The sequence below is a fragment of the Pelodiscus sinensis genome, chromosome 7, assembly GCF_049634645.1.
Source record: "Pelodiscus sinensis isolate JC-2024 chromosome 7, ASM4963464v1, whole genome shotgun sequence".
NCBI classification, from domain to species: domain Eukaryota; kingdom Metazoa; phylum Chordata; order Testudines; family Trionychidae; genus Pelodiscus; species Pelodiscus sinensis.
Window position 1 is genome coordinate 14,967,392 of NC_134717.1, and position 13,947 is coordinate 14,981,338.

Sequence of the window (13,947 nt, forward strand, 5' to 3'; positions counted from 1 at the left end):
GCAGTGCAGGCCATAAAATCTCACCCACCCCTCCTAGAATAATCCTCTCACCTATATCTCAGATATTGAAGCCTTCAAATACTTTGAAGACCCAAAGATGCAGAGAATCCTCCAGCTGTGATCTGTACCCCATGATACAGAGGAAGGCGAAAAACCTCCAGGGCCTCTGCCTCATCTTCTAGTCTGCTAAATGTCATAAAGAACCAAAAAGCTGTCATGTGATAATCATTTAGAGAAAGTATATCAGGAAAACTCTAGTCCAGAAAACTCTTAGTTACACATGTAATTTGGCTAATGAAACTAGTTCCATTGACTCCAACAGGACTACTCATATATGCAAAAATCAAATATGCATGTTAATTAGTTCTTGGAGACAAGTATATTGGTGCAACACTGAATGACCAAGGACGGGACAATCTAATTTCAGTGAGACTCAGTATCAGTGATTTTCGTTCAGTTGTATTAAGCAATTAGCATTGAAAGGTTACAATAAAGAAACATGTCTATTCTGAGTAGACCTGCCAATGAGATAGCAAAGGGGCCAATTGATCAGGAGGGTGGATGATTTTAAACGGCCTGGTGGTCCACAGCCACATCCAGTTTAGCAGGGTTAATTCAAGCTTCCTGCCTGACCTTGCTCCTCACTGCCCCAGCCAGCACCCACATCCCTACAATGCAGAGAAGTGCAGGGAGTCCCCACATGGCACCCCCACCTTAAGTGCTGGCTTCACAGCTCCCATTGGCCAGGAACTGGAAACTGTGGTAGATGCCTGTGGCTAGTGCTGTGTAGAGACTGCCTGCCATCTCAGGACCTGCTACCTGAGGCCTGAGCCAGTTGATTTCAGGAGCTGCCCAAGGTACATGCTGCCTCCCAACTCCCTCTTATCCCCAACCCTTTCCCCCAGCCTGGTGAAAGTGAATGAGGGTGGAGGAGAACTAGCAATGGGGTGAGTGGGGGCAAGGCCTCAGAAGGGGCAGAATGAGGCAGGGCCTCAGGGAAGAGATGGGGCAAGGGTCTTAGGGTTTGCATGATTTGACAATTTGCAACTCTACCGGATGGGCATACAGAAGCCCTCACCATGCCAGAAGAGCATATAGATGCTGGACTCAGGAGTGCAGGGCAGAAGAAGAGGGGAGCTGCAGCAGCCCCATGGCTTGAACTGTTTTTCATTATACACAAGGTTTACAGTTTGGTTCAATGGCTGTCAGCAATGCCACTATAAAAATTGAACCACTTGAAGAATACTCTCAGCAGCACAGATAGCAGCTCACTGAGCACCAGCCAGTGCAACCTCAGTACCACACAAATGTCAGACAGACTGCATTAACGCGGGCACAATGTGTGCATGGGGGGCGGGGAGCGGCTATTGATTGTTCTGCCATGCAACTCAAAATTGCTGTCAGGGTGTCTGACATTGAGAAATTCAAATCCTTGTGCATATAGTATGCAAGTTAAATTAAAAATCTGAAAATGCAGTGCTGATGTTAATGTGCAAGTTAACTGAAGGTCTTACGTGAATCCATATGCAGTATTGAAGAACTGATTAGAATTGCTTTATAGAAGGTTCACTCTAAGCCAATGTTCTTCTGTTTCTTAGTTTCCTTGCCTGATGAAATTCAGAGATAAAGAAATTAAGTAAAAGGGGCAAACGGTAGTGAGAAAAAGCTCAAATCCTGTGATGTAACTAATCATAGCAAATGCCTTTTCCCCATAATGCTACATATAAAATAGGAGTCTTCCTGACCAAATATATTTTATCCAGAAATTAACACTGTTCACCTCTAAGTCTCCACACAAAAACAGAAACTGCGTCTACACTACAAGGAAAAGTTGGAAAAAATATGCTAATTGCCAAAAAAAACTTGTCTGCTTTTCCGGAGGTTTTTTTTGGGAAAGACGGACATGTTCCTTGGACGTGGCAGAGCTTTTCTAGGATACCTGGAAAAGCTCTGTAGTCTAGACGTACCCAGAGATAAGAAACCAAAAGAGAGGATAATTGTGGAAGTTGTAGGGGTCAATTGCGGAAGAACTCTGTACATGTGAAGTATAGGGGTGGTGAGGCCTGCATTCCCCCCCTTTTCCATTCCCTCCCCACACCTTCCCTACTACTGATGAGCCAGAAGCAAGCCTCTAGGAACATACATCATTGTAGCAAGAACGAATTGTAGATAAAGGCAGGAACATAATCTTGTTTACCTAAATGTACTGATCATGTAAACAAAGTCAAAGGACAAGTGTACAACTGAGCCATACTGTAACAAGCAATGACTAACCCCCGGATATTTCCAAACTGCCACAAACAAGGTAGAGACACAGTATTTAAAGTTGCACCAGGGCACAGCAATTTGGACCTCACCAATGGGCTTTGGGTACCGGTGCCTCGGAAGCCGAGACAGTCTCCCACTTCATCCGCAGCCGAAATGGGGTTCCCGGGTAGCCAAAGGGAGGTAAGAAATGCCGCTTTTCCTATAATGTTGTTCTTTTAGTTAAGGGACACAACTGATAGCTGTCAGGAAATAAACTGCTTGAGTTTGACAGATACCTGTGTAGCATTTTTTGTACTTTGAGAACCCAGTGTCGGACCTGAGACTCACTCCTGCCAGCAACAGAAGTATAAAACACCTTTTAGTTCTGTTGGTGTTTAGGCTACAGAATGTTGATGTTTACGAAGGGTCACTTTAGTATCGCTAATCTGTTGTGTACAGACACAAACAGTGCCCGAAGCCAGAAACAACAGGTTAAACCAGCCAATTTGGCTCTGTGGGTTATTTTTTTCAAAAGCAAAACATTTTTTGCTGTAATATTCAATGGCAATTTGAATATGTAGAGAAGAAAAGGTTTTCATTCTGTCTAAATTAAATTTGGGTATCACAGCAGGATGAAAAACCAGAAAGAGAAACGGAAAGTGTGCCAGATGTGACTTATTTTCTTTGGTTTGATCTTAACCACCTAATTAACAGTCTACGTGTCTCAGACCAAGAGAACCTGGAGAGAGAGAGAGAGAGAGAGGGAGAGAGAGAGAGAGAGAGAGAGAGAACACACCTGGTTTATGGCAGATAAAATCCATGAAAAAAATACATGCATCTGACGAAGTGGGTCTCTGCCCACGAAAGCTTATGCTCCTACACTTCAGTTAGTCTATAAGGTGCCACAGGACTCCTCGTCGCTTTTGCAGATTCAGACTAACACGGCTACCCCTCTGATACATGAAAAAAATAGTTTGCCACCAAGTATTGGTCTAATTTATATTTACAAAAATAATAATTTTACTGCGTTTAGAAAGAAGTCATATTTCCATCTTTTAGAAACCATGCACTGTCACACATAAGCTAATGTCATTGCATTAATGCACTACGGTTACAGCATAGCTGGCCTTTAAGCCTTCACTGGAGTCTAAGAGCAGATACACTTCACATAACTGGTCTTTGTGCTCAGACTCTCATCTGGCTCTTGCTCTAAGTACTTAAACACCTGAAGTGGTGTTTACTCAGAAGTCAACAGATTGGAAGTTAAGAGATAGCAGTGAAAGTAGAAGAAGCCTCTGTATCTTTCCAGTCTCCCTTCCACTGTTACAAGGGAGGAAGAATATTTGGAGTAGCAATAGTTGCATTACACAGTGTTAAATTGATTATTCTTCCATACTACTTGTGGGCTTGTCTGCACAGTGCCTTTGGGTACTTCTAGACTACAGGGTTTTGTCGACAGAAGTTTTGTCGACAGATACTGTCGACAAAACTTCTGTCGACATAGAGCGTCTAGACACATTCAGTTCTGTCGACAAAGCAAGTTGCTTTGTCGACAAAACTTTGTAGTCTAGACGCAACCCAACAGGCAATAACACCTTCTGTCGACAGAACTCTGTTGACAGAAGGTGTTATGCCTCGTAAAATGAGGTTTACCAGCGTCGACAAAACTGCTGAGTTCTGTCGACATTATGTCGACAGAACTCAGCGGTAGTGTAGACGCAGGTATAGTTTTGTCGACAAAAATCCACTTTTGTCGACAAAACTCAGTAGAATAGACACACCCTTAGTTTTCATTAGAGAAGTGTAAGTTTCAGTCTGCACTACCATGTTATGCACTAAAAGCTCCCCACTGCACATTTGAAATGGAATGACACTAACAGGGTTGACACAAAGTAGGCAGTGTGTAATAGAATAGTACAAACTGAATTTTGCATCCCATTGGTGCTGATTAAAGCACTGAATAGGTAAGCCCTAAGTTCGGTTCCTGAAGCAAGGCAATTGATTCTAGTCCAGAAACAAGAGCCCCTTTGTGGCTGACACTACACAAACATACAACAATGAAGTTCTTTTAATCTATCATTGAGAGTGCTATAAACCGTAGAAGAGAATGGAGTGACATTGAGAATATGGTTTTATATAGACTAGAATTAAACATGCCACTTGCTTCTGAATGAGTTAAGGGTGGTTGTTTGAATTCATAGAAATGTAAGTAAATAAGTCAAATAAATAAATAAATACCTGCAGATCCCACTGGCTCCCACCCTACTTTATGAACTAGATTTTAAATGTATTCAAATAACTTGTTCAGATCATCTCTTGCTCAATTTTTCCATGCACAAGCTTCATAGGTTACTGAGAAGTATTCAATGTGGGGTTTTAAAGCCCACATAGGATTCAGCTAAAGGGAAAATTCACAAGGCTACATATACCCTAAATTATCTCCATGCATTTCATTAACTTAATGGTGAGCATTAACAAATAATATTATTGGTAAGCTAATTTCTTTATGGAAATATGTTTACCATGAAAACCTTTTTCTTGATGCAAAATGTGTATTTTAATTAGATTTGAATCTTTAGCTACTTTCAACAAATCCTTTTAGTTATGCAGCATATGAATTTTTTAATTCAGTTTGTTTCTTCAGACCCTTTCCACAAATCCTAAGATACTAAATCATAATGATGCATTTCTTACAATGTTATTTTATAATAATATCTGGAGGGCTCACATAATACATGTAAACGTCTGCGTCTTTAAAAATTGCATGAAGTGATATTTCTGAAGGTTTGCTAATCGCATTAGAAAAACATACAGGGAAAAGAATTAATATACTGTTTTATGTACAGTGAACTGAAAAAAATTGAGAATATTTACTGTACCAAGTTGTAATGCTGCTAACAGTAATAATTAAGGAACTAATTTTTACACCCTTATGCATTCTGAATAATACCTTGGGCTCTGGTCTGGAAAACATTTATGTATATGCTTAACTTTCTTCATGTTAATAGCTCTATTGACATTAATGGGACAAGTCATTAGTTTCAGTTTAAACATGCGCTTAAGCATTTTCAGGAACAGGACTTAATTTTGTGAGAAAGCCCATTGATAAAACAGATGTTTGAGGTCCCCAAGCCATATTTACTTCTCCAAGATCATTGTTAGGCTCATAGCTGAAATGCTCAAAGATGTACTCCCACACAGTAATTAGAATTTGTTTTATGTAGATCTTTGGTGAATTTATTTAACAAAGTCCTGACCTTCAATTCTGAGACATTCTTGTGAATGTAACCAGAGCTTTGTATTCAGTTTAGAGCTGTTCCAGTACTCCAACCCCAGAGAAAAGAAAGCAAAACCAAATTTATAAAATTTTCACTGAAAGCTTTTCTTTTTTAAATTAAAACATTTTTTATTTATAATAAATTATGAAGTGAAAGTTTTCATTTGTTAAATCTGTTTTTCGAAAATTACACTAAAAAGTAAAAGAAAAGTTGTGTTCATAATTTCCGTTAAGGAACAAGTCTGTCAAAATTAAATTTCCCATGCACAATTTAATTAATTTGATTAAAACGTTTAGGTGGAAATATCAGAAAATTTAACCATTATTAATTCAAATCATTGCTGCTAAACAGGGATATTGTAGTTATTTATGCTTCCTTATCTGAACTTATATCATGTCTGTCCTGAAGCGATGACATTATTTCCCCCACAATAACATACTATTTCTGTATAACAATAGCCTCATGTATATGATTGTGCCACCGCTAATGACTAGCCTCAGAAGCTGCAATAGCATATTACCTCACAACTAAAAAGGTGCTTCTGTAGCTCAAAGGATACAAGGCCTGTAGTTTTCTGCTTAGCATCCCTACTGTTGCAGTCATGTTTTATTTGTGTGCACAGGCATGGTTCTTTTCAAAATAGCATTTCAGATGTAACTTGAACACGTGTGGGTCTCACTCAGCTTTTGGCAAAGAGAGAAGCATTTAATAAACACACTCAGGGGAGCCAACAGGACCCCTGAATAAGGTGAGGGGCAGCTCCCCACTCTCGGAAGGGATGGGGCCTTGGGAAGAAGAGGCAAGGCTGAGGCAGCCAGTCCTCAGTGCCACCCAGAGTGCACTATGCAGACCCTCCCATGTCCCAGCCAACCCTGAGAGCCATCCAGAGCCTGCCATGCAGCACTCTGATGGCAATTTAAAAAGCCCAGGACAGGCTCCAGCTGTCCCCATTAGTGCAGTAGCAGTGGCGGAGTCTGGGAGTCCAGGTCCTTTTTAAACACCGACCCCCAAGACACTTGCCACATTTCCCACCCCACCCTGCACATCAGCAGGACTGAACACGCTGACTTACTTAATATTCATATGCAATATGTTCCAAGATCTATGACTATAAATTACTGATTGCTTTCTCCCAACTAAAAGTCAGTCTTTGTACTGAAAGTCCAAAGTTTTATCTATGTGGACTATGAAGTCTGCATGTCAAGCCAGTTTGTTTTTTTAGCAATTACGTACTACCCATTCCAAGTTTTGGAGTTGGACAGACTAACAATTCCAAGCACAGAAGACAAGAGGAGACATGTTTCATGAGATGGTGATTGAAAGAGCAGTTTCAAGTGCTGATCTGTCCAGTCTTAGCTGCTCTAGGATTTTATTTTCAAAACAAATCAAATTGCAGCATTTTGTTCTTTGTGCATCCATCTTTCCCCTGCTGTCTCATTCTTCTACTTAACATATAAATCAGCATACAGAAGAGATAAACTTGTATTGGATAGCTTAAAGTAATGGGGTCTGTTAGCATGACTGAGTTATCATTAGGTGACGCCATGCTACTGATATATTATACTGCAACAACATCAAATGGTTCAAGGTAATGATGCATTTCATTGATTCATCAGCCAATGCAGAGTAATGATTTTGTTCTGATGATGTATCAATAAACAACATTATTTGGCGATGTATCAAATTTATTAATATACCCTAATGATACCTTATACATTAATGCCAGCAGGAGGGTATCTATTAGCTCAGCAGGAGCTGTAATACCCATATATATAACCATGTTATTGTAGAACAGGACATTAAAGATGCAGAATCTCTCCAAACCTCTTAGTATACATTCTCAAAGAAATAGAAGAAATATGTGCTAGAGAAGCTGTTTGATTCACAATTACTTGAATAGTTTATAGTTTGAACAATGGCTTATAAGCACAATCAGAGAGATCTGCAAGATTTGCAAGAGGAAACCAAAAAAGAAAAGTGTTTTAAAATGCATATTTAGATATGATTGATAATACCCCAATCATTCTCTACCACATCTCTTCCCACATCCTCAGGTTGTTAATGATAGAGCTGTACAGCTTCACTTCATAGTTCTCTCATCCTAAGAACATGACCAGAAGAGGGGAGATCTCTCACACTCAGAAGCTTAAAACAAAGAAACAAAAAAAACTGCCACCCCACCGCCTGATGCAGCTTCTCTCGTCAGTAGTCTGGGACCAACATATCTACAACACTCTCATATTCTTAGAGCATGCAGCTATATTGAAAAGTCAAGGGGCTTGGGAAGCAAATTGAAATGTTATTTAGAATGCTGGGCATATTCGGTACTATTTGACTGAATGTAAGATTCCCAGAGGGAAAAAAATGGCTTGATAGTTTGGTGACACTATGGATATCGTGGAAAAGCTCCGGCTATTCCCCATAGTTCTTGCACTACCGGTGGATAGTGTTAGCCTCAGATGCCTGCTGTGGCCCTCTACGTGGCCTCTTTCTCTTTACTAGAGGCAGGAGCCACAGCCAGGCTAGTTCATAAGTTTGAGTAAAGTTCTGATCTTCCTTCTTGAGGCAGATTTTGAGATGTTGTGGGGCATTTGGGTGGAACCCAGGCCTGCCCACTACTCCGGGTTACGGCCTAGGGACCCAAAGGCAGTAGCAACAGGAACGGTTACTGCCACGCGCAATTTGGCAGCTTTTCCCTGGGCCACTTCCCCAAACATTCCCTCCCAGTCCCTTTTCTTTGGTATCTGCTCCTCAGTCATCAGCTCATACCCACACAGCCCCTGCACACAGAACTTCCCCCTTCTTGTCCTTCCCTCTGTTTCCTCCATCCTTCCTTGCCTGGGGCATGTCACGGGAAGAAAGAGACCTTTTAAAGCAGTACCACAAGCCCTTAATTAGCTGCAGCTATCTAATTAGCCTGTGGCTTCTAGCAAGTTCTAATTGACCCCACTTGCCTGCCTGATTATGCTGAACTTAGGCTTGGTTTTTTTCTACTCCAGAAAGAGAAAGCTGTTCACCCAAGCTCCAGCATGTATTCCCTCCACCAGTGAGTGGCAGACGGCTGTCACACTTTGAAAGGGATTTGTATTCAAATTCTGATGTTGGTCTGTCAGTCCTAAGATAGCATGTTTGGGAGTGTTATACAGGCAGTTCTCCAAGTCCCTGAAAGAAGCAGAAGACCTTTAAGTGTACATACACAGCATACTCTGGCCGACTACCTACAGAGTTGCATGTGTAGACTTCCAAGGAAGACCCATCTAGCTCTTGTTAGGGAGAGGGAAAACTGCCACCATGAAAAGAGAAAGAGGAGAAAACTGGATGCCTTAGGAAAAGCAAACATACTTGTAAATAAGATTATCCATAGAAAGATGTCCAAGGCTGAATTCTACCCTCAAATAATTATAATATGAAAATAATTTTTTCTCTGTTTATTTACTAATGCTCGTGATCTGTCACTAGAACAAGAGATACTCTGTGGGGACTAATGTAATTGGCATTATGGAAACTTGGTGAGATAACTACATGGCTGTTAAAAATCACTCATTATAACCTGTTCAGGCAGTTAGAAGTGTGTAGAAGTTATAGACATAACTGTCTGTTTTAGAGTTATTGCTAAACTAGACCCATAAGATCCTAAAAATGCATTTCATTCATTGTGTGAATAAAAAGACCAACGGGGAATACCAGTGAAGAGAGGGGATCTTTTCAAACCAAAACAAACCCAGGAACAAGATGAGTTAATGTTGGAAAACCTAACATGTGGAAAGAAAATCAGTATTACAAGCTATTTAAAGTTGGACATATGCTAGAGGTCACATGCAGCCAGAAGAAAACACATTGTTAGTATTTTTAAAAATGTTTTCTGGTAGTACAAATATCCAAATCCATTTAAGATCTTGTGGGTTTAAATCATCTGTAACAGGCAATTATGTCTATTTTACCCAGATTGCTAAACAAAATAGATTCTATTTTAGCATACATTAACTAGTTTGGACCTCATTGTTAAGGATCAAGATGAATTAATCACTGGTATGGAAGATGGTGGCTGCTTAGGGACCAGTGATCATGAACTGATTATACTCAGTAGGGGAAAACTGAAGACTGTTCCAATCATTAATATACAAGCTTGGTGCTTCGAAAGGGCTAACTTCCCACTGCTAAAGACAGTTATGAGCAACATTCATTGAGAGGAAAAATGTAGACAGAAAAATGTGATGAAAAATAAGCAACTTTTGAAGGAGATTTTAGATGGCCAAAAAGCCAGAATTCCATGAACAAGAAAAAAGCATAGCTTTGGCTAAATAAAAGTTCATCCTGGTTCAGAGGTAAATGAAAACAGAAATAAATATTTAAAAATTAGAAAGACAAAGAAAAGAGTGAAAACAGATAGCAGCTGATATAAGTGAGATTTAGATTGAAAATTAGGAAAAGCTTCCTAATTGTCAGGGTGGTTAAACACTGGAATAAATTGCCTAGGGATTTTGTGGAATCTCCATCACTGGAGCTATTTAAGAGCAGGTTTCACAGACATGTACCAGGGATGATTCTAGACAGTGCTTGGTCCTGCTGTGAGGGCAGGGGACTGGACTTGATGATCTCTTGAAGTCCCTTCCAGTTCTAGTATTCTATGATTATATAAATACAAATTAAGTGCCAAAATTGATACAGGAAGATCAAATGGGTAACAAACCTAAAGACATTAAGGTATGCAGATGACATAGTAGATTGGTGCTGAGCTAGTTTACAGAAAATAAGCCACTCCGCTCTGGACAGGGAAAGATAGAAGAAAATAGTGAGGGAGGTATTGGATACCAATGGCCATTGGATACCAACGGCCATGGTAGTTGTTGATAGTGAGTACATTAAGGCTTGTCTTTATATAGAAGTGACTGTGGGGTAAACTAGGATGTGAATGTGAAGTTTCGGTAGCTAATTCACCCCATGTGGACATTCTTCATTTTCTCTAACCATACAAAGGAACTCTTAGGCTACATCTACACTGCAGCACTATTTCGGGATACTGGAGGTATCCCAAAATAGCTATTCCATGTCTTTTGAAATATAAAGGGCTTGCTATTCCGACATCCCTGTAAACCTCATTCTATGAGGAGTAAGGGACGTTTCAGAATAGTGATTTATTTCAAAATAAGTGCTATGTAGACAGTGCCAAATATCAAAATACGCTATTTCTAAATTGACTCAAAATAAGCTATGCAATTTGTGTGGCTCAAATTGTATAGCTTATTTCAAGGTAGGGGTGCAGTATAGATGCACCCTTAGAGCCAAGTAAGCAGCCACAAAGGGAGTTGTTTTGGAGTAGTTAGTGTATAGTAGCTGCTTTGCACTAACTCCCATGGGCTTTCCCCCTACCTCCATGTAGATAGAATAAATCCTACCATTATTAGGCAAATGGTAAAATTGTTAATAACGGTTTAGGTAAAAGACATACTTACTGGCTGTGTCTAGACTGGCATGATTTTCCGGAAATGCTTTTAACGGAAAACTTTTCCGTAAAAAGCATTTTCAGAAAAGAGCATCTAGATTGGCACGGATGCTTTTCCGCAAAAGCACTTTTTGCAGAAAAGCGTCCGTGCCAATCTAGACGCGCTTTTCCGCAAAAAAGTCCCAATCGCCGTTTTTGCAATAGGGGCTTTTTTGCAGAAAACAAATCTGAGCTGTCTACACTGCCCTTTTGCGCAAAAGGACTTTTGCCCGAACGGGAGCAGCATAGTATTTCCGCAAGAAGCACTGATTTCTTACAGTAGGAAGTCAGTGCTTTTGCGGAAATTCAAGCGGCCAGTGTAGACAGCTGGCAAGTTTTTCCAGAAAAGCGGCTGATTTTCCAGAAAAACTGGCCAGTCTAGACACAGCCATCAAGTATTTCTGTTTGGTCTTTGGAAAGAAACAATAACTTTCTTCATTCTACATCACATGTGGATGATACAGCATTTCCCAGTCCATTAATAACTAAGGAGGATCGTAAATACCATATGCTATGGATAAGCATTTTTAAATCTGGATAATTGGATAATTTGCACCTTTATATTACAAAAGATTCCTTATCGACACAATTCTCCCTGTTAGTCAAGTTCAACTGTAAAAGTTAATTGGCCCCTTCAGAATCACCTTGATCCCATACCACGCCTGATATGGTTAACACTTTATCACAAGGTTTTACCTACAGAGAATGAGATCACACCCTGAAAAGCAGTGCCTCTGAAAAGGGTATAGAGTTAACAGTAGACAAGCAGCTGAAAATGAGCTCCAAGTGAGAGACTAAGAAGTTTTATACAGCCAAGGACTGTGTTAGGCAGGACGCCATGGGATACCTTCACTGCTAAGTCGGCCACTCTGGGGATTGCCTCTTTCCAGCTGCTGCACCTTTTTTTTTTTTTTGTGGTCTCTCCACCTGTCTTCTTCTCTCACCCTGTAGCCTTTCACAGGAGCTGCAGCTTCCTATTTGAAACTCAACCATCTGATCAGGTTACTATCATCATCTTCTTCCATGGTATTAACACTTTTCAGGGCAGAACTGTTCCAAGCAGTCTTCTCCCCCACTGCTTGTTCTGAGCCACTTCCCAATGCCAGATGGGGGAACCCAGGCCCACTCCCCTACTCAATGTTCAGCCTAAGGACCCTCCAATCATCAGCTAAGCTCTGCCTTTCCCTAAGCCTTTTCTCTACCAGATGGCACTCTCTCCTCTCTGGGTTTACCAGCTCACTTCCCAAATCCCTCTTTCCAGTAAGCAACTGCAAGCTATTTATGTTAGTAACCCCAAACACTCCTCCCTTCTCTCCCAAATTCACTGCAGTCCATTTCTGAGCAGACCCATCCATCAGCTCCTGAGCTTGCTGTTCAGCTGAGTCTCATTTAATCAAACCTTTGGCTTCCTCTAGGTGCAGTCTGGGTAGTTAATTGGGCCATCTTAACCCCTCCAACTTTTATGAGGGTGGATATTCCATCAGACAGGGAAAGAAAATAGCAGGTGATTTTGCCAATGCCATATACAGAGGTATAACCAACTGTGGAATGCTGCATATCCTTCTGGTGCCCATATTTTTAAGTCTCTTGAAAAATTGGAGAGACTGCCCAAAAAGCCACACAATGCATATCAGTGAACAATTTAAAGAACTGGAGCTGTTTATCTAATAAAAAGGAAGACAGAGAGGGGACTTAGTTACAGTAGATAAATATCTTCAAAGAGAGAAAAATACCATATATTAAAGAGCTCTCAAATCTAGTGGAGTAAAGTATGACAAGAACTAATGTCTAGATCAGGATGGACAATACAATGGCAGCAGTTCACCAGGGTTAACCCCTAGTGGGCCACTGCCACTATATTTCCCTATATCTCCATAGGTACCGGTGATTGCAGCTCCCATTGGCCGGGGAGCTGTGATGTTTCCTTCCCTGTACCTAAGGAGGAACAGGTAAATAAGGCAGGGTAGGGGCCTCCCAGGGGCTAACCCTAGTACACAGGATCGGGCTGGTATCTGCCCCCCTCCTCCCCATCTAGATGCTGAATTCCAGCCAAATTAGAATTAGAAATCAAGCACAAAATGTCATTAGTGAGGACGATTAACCATTAGAACAAGCTACTAAGAGAAGTGGTAGATTCTTCATCAATGGATGGCTTCAGATCAAGATTTTATGTCCTTCTGAATCATATGGTTTAGTCAAACACAAGTTACTGAGCTCAGAGCCAGCATAACTGAATGAAATTTAATTGTCTATGTTACACAGGAGGTCAGACTAGATAAGCTAATGGTTCCTCCTGGACTGAAACTCAAAGTGCTCACCTCCTGTTGAAGACAATAGGATTATTATATGTACATGCTAAAGGCAAAACTTGGCCTCTACTCTTTAACCTTAATGATAGCCGTTCTTGGTGTTCTTGATTGAGTCTATTGCTCACTCTTAAGAAAAAGCACTGAGGACAAAGGAAAGAACCAGAGCAGAACAAAATTGATAAATAGAATAGGAAGGTTATATTACGCGCAAAGCTGGAAAAACTAATAATACAATAGTTAGAAAAAAGGAGGTTAAGAGAACAGTTGTGACTGAAGTCTTAAAGCTACTTAAAAGGTGTCAAGGGGCAACATGAACAAGCTCTTTGAACTAATGACAAATGACAGCTAAAAGTACTTATGTTAACACTAAGGGAAAGCAATGAAAAGGGAATATGCAAGTTTCATGAGCTAGCAAAACCAATGTATTTTTTTCCATTTGAAAATTAAGCAGTCAGCTATAACTAGTCATAATGTGAATAGGCAAATACATGTATTTACACTATTGTAATTTTACATTATTAAGATTTCAAAGATTCTTTCGCTATAAGAATGCCAGATTGCTAAAGATGTACATTTCTCAACAGATAGGACAGTGGCTTTTTGCATAACATGATCAGCACTAAACACAATG